The sequence below is a fragment of the Acanthochromis polyacanthus genome, chromosome 18, assembly GCF_021347895.1.
Source record: "Acanthochromis polyacanthus isolate Apoly-LR-REF ecotype Palm Island chromosome 18, KAUST_Apoly_ChrSc, whole genome shotgun sequence".
Taxonomy (NCBI): Eukaryota; Metazoa; Chordata; class Actinopteri; family Pomacentridae; genus Acanthochromis; species Acanthochromis polyacanthus.
Genome location: NC_067130.1, coordinates 33,057,704 through 33,067,952, shown reverse-complemented (window position 1 = coordinate 33,067,952; position 10,249 = coordinate 33,057,704).

The window sequence follows — 10,249 nt, the reverse complement described above, 5'->3', positions numbered from 1 at the left end:
GCTGGTTTGTGTCATTTTACAGGTTAAAGTCGAAGATTCCAGCATCTGAAATATGAACCTGAACTATTTAACTAAAGTTCTTTAGATTCTAATCCTTTGGTACAAAAAAACAAAACATTTATAGAAGCTAAAATATATTTTTGCTAACAAAGATTGTGTGTGTAGCCACTTCCTGTTTTACACCTGAGTGCCTTCAGGCCTGTTTCCAATCTGGAAAATTAAAACTAGCCAATCAGACTGTTGGACATTTGACTGATGATGTCAGAATGTCTAAATCTAGGATTCACCTTCCTCTAAGGGAATGTCAAATTCATGATAAAGAAAATTCAAATCCATGCTTCACATCATGATGCTACCACCACCGTGCTTCACATCATGATGCTGCCACCACCGTGCTTCACGTCATGATGCTGCCACCACCGTGCTTCACATCATGATGCTGCCACCACCGTGCTTCACATCATGATGCTGCCACCACCGTGCTTCACATCATGATGCTGCCACCACCGTGCTTCACATCATGATGCTACCTCCACCGTGCTTCACATCATGATGCTGCCACCACCGTGCTTCACGTCATGATGCTGCCACCACCGTGCTTCACGTCATGATGCTGCCACCACCGTGCTTCACGTCATGATGCTGCCACCACCGTGCTTCACATCATGATGCTACCTCCACCGTGCTTCACGTCATGATGCTGCCACCACCGTGCTTCACGTCATGATGCTGCCACCACCGTGCTTCACGTCATGATGCTGCCACCACCGTGCTTCACGTCATGATGCTGCCCCCACCGTGCTTCACGTCATGATAATGCCCCCACCGTGCTTCACGTCATGATGCTGCCACCACCGTGCTTCACATCATGATGCTGCCACCACCGTGCTTCACGTCATGATGCTGCCACCACCGTGCTTCACGTCATGATGCTGCCACCACCATGCTTCACGTCATGATGCTGCCACCCCCGTGCTTCACATCATGATGCTGCCACCACCATGCTTCACGTCATGATGCTGCCACCACCATGCTTCACATAATGCCACCACCATGCTTCACCTCATGATGCTGCCTCCACCGTGCTTTAAATCATCAGGGTATCCTTGGGGTCTTAAAAAGTCTAAAAAAGTCTTAAATCCAATAATTTGAATTTAAGGCCTTAAAATGTCTAAAATTCTCCTAAAATCTTATAAAAGGTCTTAAATACGATTTTGAAAGGTCTTAAAAATCTATTGATGTTACTTATATGTAAAACATGCATAAACTTCAGTCTCGCTTTGAAATGTTTCGATTTTTGAGGACGCAGCGGAAATAAATGTATGCTACCTGTACTGCCCGGTCACAATTTATCGAACACCACCAGCCATTGCTGTGCACGGCACGCTCAGCGGTGTGTTGATAGCTTGTTAGCATAGCAGCAGAGAAAACTTATGACAAAATCGAATTACAGTACTTGCATACATGGGTAAATGCAAGTTTAGCGATTTGTGGCTTCAGGACGAACAGTTCAATGCCTGGTTGAAGCCTGTGGAGGGAAACGCATATGAGGCATACTGCGCTTTATGCAAGAAAACTTTAAAACTTGGAACATTGGGCATCAAGGCATTGGAATCCCATTGCAGATCGGAAAAACACAAGGCGGTTATAAAATGCCAGCAGCGAACGCTGTCAATCAGCCACTATTGCTCCACATCAGGAGCTGGAGCATCGAGGTCCACCGAGACCCAGTCTGCTTCAACTCCTGTCGACCTTCGGACAGCGTTTGGGTCTGCACCGACACTAAAAGCGGAGGTGCTATGGACTTTTCATACGGTAACCAAGCACCAGTCATATACTGGTAATGAGAACATTGATAAGCTGTTCCAGACTATGTTCCCGGATTCAAAGATAGCAAAAACGTTTAAGTGTGGAAAAGACAAGACGGCGTACATAACGCAATTTGGATTAGCCGACTACATCAAGAGAGACCTCATCTCCAAAGTTAAGGGCCCGTTCGTGCTGATGTTCGATGAAAGCCTGAATCAAACAAACAAGACCAAGCAGTTGGACCTGCATGTGCGTTTTTGGGAAGGTGAGCGGGTCCAGTCAAGGTACCTGGGGTCCCAGTTTATGGGGCATGCAACGGCACAGGACTTACTGAAACATGTCAAGGTAAGTAACATAGTATTACTTAATTTTTATTTATTTTTTTCATGATTTTGTAATTATTATTAGGACATACGAGATAATGATACCAGAAGTAAGAGAAAAAGACTCCAACGATAACTTGAACTATAAAATTGCAATGCTCGGATTTAATGATCATTTGTGGGAAGGATTTGGCTTTGAAAAAGTTTTGGATGAAGTAGGATAAGAGTTTTTAAAAAATGGTTGGTTTGACTTAAATAAATTAATGTTAAATTTAAATAAAACTAAATATATTATGATTGGGAGCCATCTGACTTGCTCAACCAAAAAGCTCATAACAAATGACGTAGAGATTAAAAGAGTGTCAAATCAAATTTCTTGGTGTAATGATAGATGAGAAACTGGTCAGTTGCAAATTTTAGATAAAATCTAATATTTCCTAAATAAATCTTCATTATACATTTTGTACTGCTCCTTCATACTCCCATACACGAATTACTGTGTTGAGGTGTGGGGGAACACAAACAAAACAAATACAGAGCCTATATTCATCCTACAGGAAAGATCAATAAGAATCATAAACAAAACCACATACAGAGAACCATCAAACTAACTCTTCATTGAACATTGAAATTCTAGGATCTGGTTGAGTATAAAACTATCCAAATCATGCATAAAGTTAAAAATCTGAAGTTACCAAATAGAATCCAAAGTTTTTTTCAAATGAGAGAAGACAAACATCATTTTTGAGGAATTTTTATGTTCAAAAAACAACCAGTAAGAAAATATGAAACTTCACTGTGTCTCAGTAAAAGGAGTTACATTATGGAACAGCTGCACTGATGAACTGAAATCATGTAACACAATAGGTAGGTTTAAATATATCTTTAAAACTGAAATATTAAACAGATACATAATGGAAAAAATAAAGAGAAAATCAGTAACATCATGGATACTGTGTATCCAGTGATGTGTCATTATTGTCTTTGTTTTGAAATTTGTTGTTTTTCTTATGATTTGTCTGAGCTTTTTGTTGCTAAATATATTATTGGTTATGACCTGAAGAGTGCTTCAGGTTGAATTTAAGTCAGACATTTTGAAAAGGAATAAGGGCTGGGACTAGATAGGTTTGTTACTTCTTCCTACACCCTTTTTGAACTGAATGGTTTTTTTTTTCTTCTTTGCAAAGTTTAATGACAGTAGGAAAAAAATGCAGTAGTATTTGCATTTGCTTACTATTGTATTTTATTTCGTTGGATTTGTATAGATCTATACATATGTATGTTTTTCCATTTAAGTTTGAAATAAACATACATTCAAAATGTATTTCTTTATTTTCATCTCAGGAGTGTGTGGACCAGCTTAACCTCAGGAGCCTAATGTCCATCTCCATGGATGGGCCCAATGTAAATTTCAAGTTTTTGGAACTTTTCCAACAAGAGTATGCAGAACTGAATGGAGGTGCTCAGCTTGTTTCCGTGGGCAGCTGTGGACTGCACACATTGCATAATGCTTTTAAAAGTGGATTCACAATGTGGCAACTGGACAAACTTTTGAGAGCCATGCACATCCTTTTCCACAACGTACCAGCAAGGAGAGAAGATTACAGCGCTGTCACAAAATCCACCATCTTCCCCTTACCATTTTGTGGTCATCGGTGGATAGAGAACTTGCCCGTGGTAGAGAGGGCTATTGAAGTCTGGCCATCACTTGAGCAGTATATGGATGCAGTGAGAAGAAAGAAACTCCCAAACCCGGGGACAGCATCCTTTGACACAATTGAAGCAGCCCTGAAAGATCCACTCATCTTGGCCAAGTTAGAGTTCTGCATGACTGTTGCCAGGACATTCAATCCCTTTTTGAAGAGGTATCAAACAGATGAGCCAGTGATGCCTTTCTTCAGCAAAGACTTGGCTGAACTGATCAAGGTAATTATTTATATGGAAAGCACACCACATGATCATCACAACATTCTTGTCACTACACATAAGACCGAGCTAATCGATGTGTTCACTGTGTTATTGAAGAATAGATACAGATACATTTGTCAATTTTTGTTCATGCATGAGAATTTTGATGATGATGCATTGTGGATATGGGGGACTACTTTTGAGATTCTCTTTGCCAGGGTCTACTCAGGCGCTTTGTCAAGCGAGAGGTCCTGCAAGACATCAGCACACTGCAACTAACCAAACTAGATGTAGCTGATAAAAAAAACTGGCACCAGCCAAAGCACATCGACATCGGCTTGGGTACTGAGTCAGCCCTCAAGGTAGTATGATCATTTAGAAAGATAATTTTATAAATTGAAGTCAGGATGCAAGTAGCACATATCATTTTATGATAAATACTATTTACAGCTTATTCCCCTTTTCAGAGCAGCAACAGTTCAGAACTCAGTCCTTCAATTTAGGATGGACTGTATGCAGGGACTGTCAAACATCGTCAGTAAAGTGCAGGAGAAGAGCCCCCTGAAGTATCCAACAGTTAGGCACATGGCGTGTCTGGACCCCTCTGCCATTTTCAGAGACCCAGACAGGTGCAAGAGGCAGATGAAATGTCTTGTTCAGACATTTCTGCAAGACAAACAGCTGACAGGAGGTGTTTCTGCTGGTAGGAATAGTTCTGGAAATTTAGTTCTTGTTTTAAACAAAAGTAAGAGGTTGGCACTAGCATAGTGAACAGTAAATAGTCTGTGTGTTACAGCCAGACTTTTTTGCTCCACTTTAAATTGACAGGTAATTTATTAGTAACAGGCCAATCATAGACATAAATTCACATAATCAATTGTACTACTATTTCTACAAGTTCCTCTATTTTCAGTTGACCTATAATTTTCTGTGTGCTTTTCTTTCCACTACTGGATCTCTTACTTTTGTTATTTTCTCTCTACATGGTTCAGCACCTGTTCTGTGTGCATTTGCTCATGTGTTGTTTTGGAATAGGCTTTGACATTGTACACAATTATAACCCAATTTAGAACAGTGACTTTCTTCACCATTATAACCATTACAGGATGTTGATATAATGTAATGATTTATCTGCTCCCTTTTTCTTGTATCTGATATGTTCTATAGGTGATACCATTCTCCAACAGTTTGAGGCCTTCCTGTCCCTTGAGAGCAGAAGTGAAGAGTTCCCCTCCTTCCAGCCCATGCAAGAGAGGCTAGACACCTTCTTGAGTGGTTTCCTTAGAAGGCCCTATCCTGAACTTTGGTCATTTTGCCAGAAGCTGCTCATTTTGTCCCATGGACAGGCCACAGTGGAGAGAGGTTTTTCTGTAAATAAGGAAGTAGAAACATGTAACATGCAGGAGGGCACTGTTGTTGCGCACAGGCTTGTGTGTGATTATGTCACTCAACATGGCGGGGTGACCAAGATTCCCATCACAAAAGAGCTCTTGACTTCTGCAGCATCAGCCAGGTCCAAGTACCGTGTCTACCTTGATCAAGAGAGAAGGAAGAAGGAGTCTGATGAACAGGGAAAGAAGAGAAAGGCTTTAGAGGATCACCTGGAAGAACTCAAAAAGAAAAGAAAACTGTCCAAGAGGTTTCTGAAAGTCTGGCCAGAGATGCAGACAGGCTTGCAGAAGAGGCGGAGGGCAAGGTGGGCACTCAGATGGCCCAGCTCATCACAAAATCCAATGCTCTGAGGAGGAGCTACAAGGAAAAAGTAGTAGAGCTCAAGAATATTGTGGAGGAGATTGCAGCCACGGGACAAGAGCTCAGATAGTTCTTGTGTGCATACACAGGCACACACACACACACACACACACACACACACACACACACACACACACACACACACACACACACACACACACACACACACACACACACACACACACACACACACACAATGGCCGTTGGCTGTCAAGTTTACCAATATTTTTTGACTCTGACTTCTTAAAAAATTTTGGTTCACAACAGAGAGGTTTCTGTTTTTTTGTGTTGGATTAAGTGTTTTGTATTCCAGTGTCAAAGAGCTGTGAATAAATTCTGGGCCTCCAGTTTTCCTTCCAGTCTTTTGTACTTTTTTGCCAGTATCAATGTGAAATGGGTCTTAAATTGTATTCATTACGGTCTTAAAAAAGTCTTAAAAAGTCTTAAATTTGGCTTGTTGAAACCTGCAGAGACCCTGATCATGATGCTGCCACCACCATGCTTCACATCATGATGCTGCCACCACCGTGCTTCACATTATGATGCTGCCACCACCATGCTTCACATCATGATAATGCCACCACCGTGCTTCACATCATGATGCTGCCTCCACCGTGCTTCACATCATGATGCTGCCTCCACCGTGCTTCATGTCATGATGCTGCCACCACCGTGCTTCACATCATGATGCTGCCTCCACCATGCTTCATGTCATGATGCTGCCACCACCGTGCTTCACATTATGATGCTGCCTCCACCGTGCTTCACCTCATGATAATGCCACCACCATGCTTCATGTCATGATGCTGCCTCCACCGTGCTTCACATTATGATGCTGCCTCCACCGTCCTTCACATTATGATGCTGCCTCCACCGTGCTTCACCTCATGATAATGCCACCACCGTGCTTCACATTATAATGCTGCCACCACCGTGCTTCACACCATGATAATGCCACCACCATGCTTCATGTCATGATGCTACCACCACCGTGCTTCACATCATGATGCTGCCTCCACCGTGCTTCACATCATGATGCTGCCTCCACCATGCTTCATGTCATGATGCTGCCACCACCGTGCTTCACATTATGATGCTGCCACCACCATGTTTCACCTCGTGATGCTGCCACCACCATGTTTCACCTCATGATGCTGCCACCACCGTGCTTCATGTCATGATGCTGCCTCCACCGTGCTTCACATTATGATGCTGCCTCCACCGTGCTTCACATCATGATGCTGCCACCACCATGCTTCACGTCATGATGCTGCCTCCACCGTGCTTCACATTATGATGCTGCCTCCACCGTGCTTCACATTATGATGCTGCCTCCACCGTGCTTCACATTATGATGCTGCCTCCACCGTGCTTCACCTCATGATAATGCCACCACCATGCTTCACGTCATGATGCTGCCTCCACCGTGCTTCACATTATGATGCTGCCTCCACCGTGCTTCACATTATGATGCTGCCTCCACCGTGCTTCACATTATGATGCTGCCACCACCATGTTTCACCTCATGATGCTGCCACCACCATGTTTCACATCATGATGCTGCCTCCACCGTGCTTCACATCATGATAATGCCACCACCATGCTTCACGTCATGATGCTGCCTCCACCGTGCTTCACATTATGATGCTGCCTCCACCGTGCTTCACATTATGATGCTGCCTCCACCGTGCTTCACCTCATGATAATGCCTTCACCGTCCTTCACATTATGATGCTGCCTCCACCGTGCTTCACCTCATGATGCTGCCACCACCGTGCTTCACATTATAATGCTGCCACCACCGTGCTTCACACCATGATGCTGCCTCCACCGTGCTTCACCTCATGATAATGCCACCACCATGCTTCACGTCATGATGCTGCCTCCACCGTGCTTCACATCATGATGCTGCCTCCACCGTGCTTCACATCATGATGCTGCCTCCACCGTGCTTCACATCATGATGCTGCCTCCACCATGCTTCATGTCATGATGCTGCCACCACCGTGCTTCACATTATGATGCTGCCACCACCATGTTTCACCTCGTGATGCTGCCACCACCATGTTTCACCTCATGATGCTGCCACCACCGTGCTTCACATTATGATGCTGCCTCCACCGTGCTTCATGTCATGATGCTGCCTCCACCGTGCTTCACATTATGATGCTGCCTCCACCGTGCTTCACATCATGATGCTGCCACCACCATGCTTCACGTCATGATGCTGCCTCCACCGTGCTTCACATTATGATGCTGCCTCCACCGTGCTTCACATTATGATGCTGCCTCCACCGTGCTTCACATTATGATGCTGCCTCCACCGTGCTTCACATTATGATGCTGCCTCCACCGTGCTTCACCTCATGATAATGCCACCACCATGCTTCACATCATGATGCTGCCTCCACCGTGCTTCACATCATGATGCTGCCTCCACCGTGCTTCATGTCATGATGCTGCCTCCACCATGCTTCACATCATGATGCTGCCTCCACCGTGCTTCACATTATGATGCTGCCTCCACCATGCTTCACATCGTGATGCTGCCACCACCTTGCCTCACATTAAACAGAAATCCGCTAGTGATATTTTATGAACCACATGTAGCTGCAGGTCACAATACTACAAAGTAAACATGTAGAATACTAGATTATGAAATAGTTTGTCACCAGAATTAAAGGGAAGTTATTTTTGTTGAACTTTCAGCTCGTACTAAGCAGCATCCTGTCCGGGTCAGCACCGTTTCCCGGTCTGATTCTGGTTTCACCTCTTTCACTTCTCCGTCTGCCATCTGAACACTGATTCACCCTGAAATAAGCCGAACCTCCAACGTCTCCACGCCGTCGCTGCAGCAACATGCTTTCAAAGCCACAGTTCCCAGAATATCCACCCTGCTGCTACTTACGGGAATTCCTGGAATTCTTCATAAGTGCAGCTACAACAACAACAGTAAAAGCTTCCAGGGAACAGAGAGGAGTGGCTTCTTAACACTAGCAGCTTTTTTCATAGTTCCAGATAAAGTCAAACGTGACTACCTTGTTGTTCTAAGTGTCCACAGAAACCGAAACTCAGCGAGCTCAACTTTGTAAAAGAAAACTTCAGACACATTCTTGTTTAAATGATTTAAAGAGACCCAGAGTGTTCAAAATGAATCTGTTTAACGTGATGATTTAAATTGCAACAAACAGCTTCATCTTAAATGTTCTTTTTAGCAAACTTACTCGCAAAGTTCTTGTCTGTCACCGAAGGCAAACAGGAGGACTCAACATTAAAGTGGTTCTTTGTATCAAACAACAAAATACAGGAAATAAAAGCTAAGATCTGCTCTCTGCTTGTGTCTTATTGTCATGTTTTAATCCGTAATGTGTAAACTAGTAAAATTCATTAAATTTAACTTGACTGTTAAACTTTTAAAGGAGAAAAAATACCTACATATTAATTCATGAAGAAATGCAGAAATATCAAATACATAAATTAAAAATTAATATTTTTTAAAATGAAGCTGAGTAAATCACATGAATGAACTGGATGTATTTTTATTTTATTACTAATTTCAGGGTTTTTTTCTGTGTTTATGTGTGACTTGGTGGATAAAACAAATGTAGGTGTAAGGAAATGCAGAAATAATAAATAAATAAAATGCAGAAATGTAGAAACAGGCTAAATCAGAAATAAATCCACACAGAGAAGCAGAAATAAAGAAATGTACAAGTAATCAAACTTACAAATAATAAATTAATATATATTTAGAAATGCATGAAAATAAAAAATAGAGACATTTATAGAAAAAATAAAGAACATAAAAATTCAGAAACTAATGCATAAAATATATAAATATTAATATAAATAATTAAATCAAAAATCCATGTAAAAAACATAGAAACCCGTACTAATAATAATTATTCTTATTATTGTCGTTATATAAATATATGTATAAATGCAGAAATAAATGTATAAAAAGACATAAACATGTAAAAATATAACAATTATTATTATATAATAAATATATGTAAAAAATGCTGAAATAAAAGTAAAAAAATACATAGACGTAGAACAATAAGAATAGTTATTAATATTTTTATATAAATACATATAAAAAAAGTTAAAAAATAATGTCAAAATACAAACTAATGCAGAAATAGAAAAATAAATAAATATATGTTTAAAAAAAGGCAGAAAGAATCAAATGCAAAAATAGCAAACACTTGTAGAAACACATAAACAAATACAGGAACAATTAAATACCAACTAAATAAATAAATGAAGAGATGTGGACAGAGTTTAAATAAAAGCTAACCTGTGGAAATACAGAAATAAATAATCTATTGATGTTTTTTCATATATTTTATGAAGTACAGACTTCAGAAAGTGAATATTTTGCAGGAAACGCTGCTGTAAATAAAAAGAATGAACTATTTCTAATCATGAAAAAGTTCAGGAAGTATTTTTGGGAT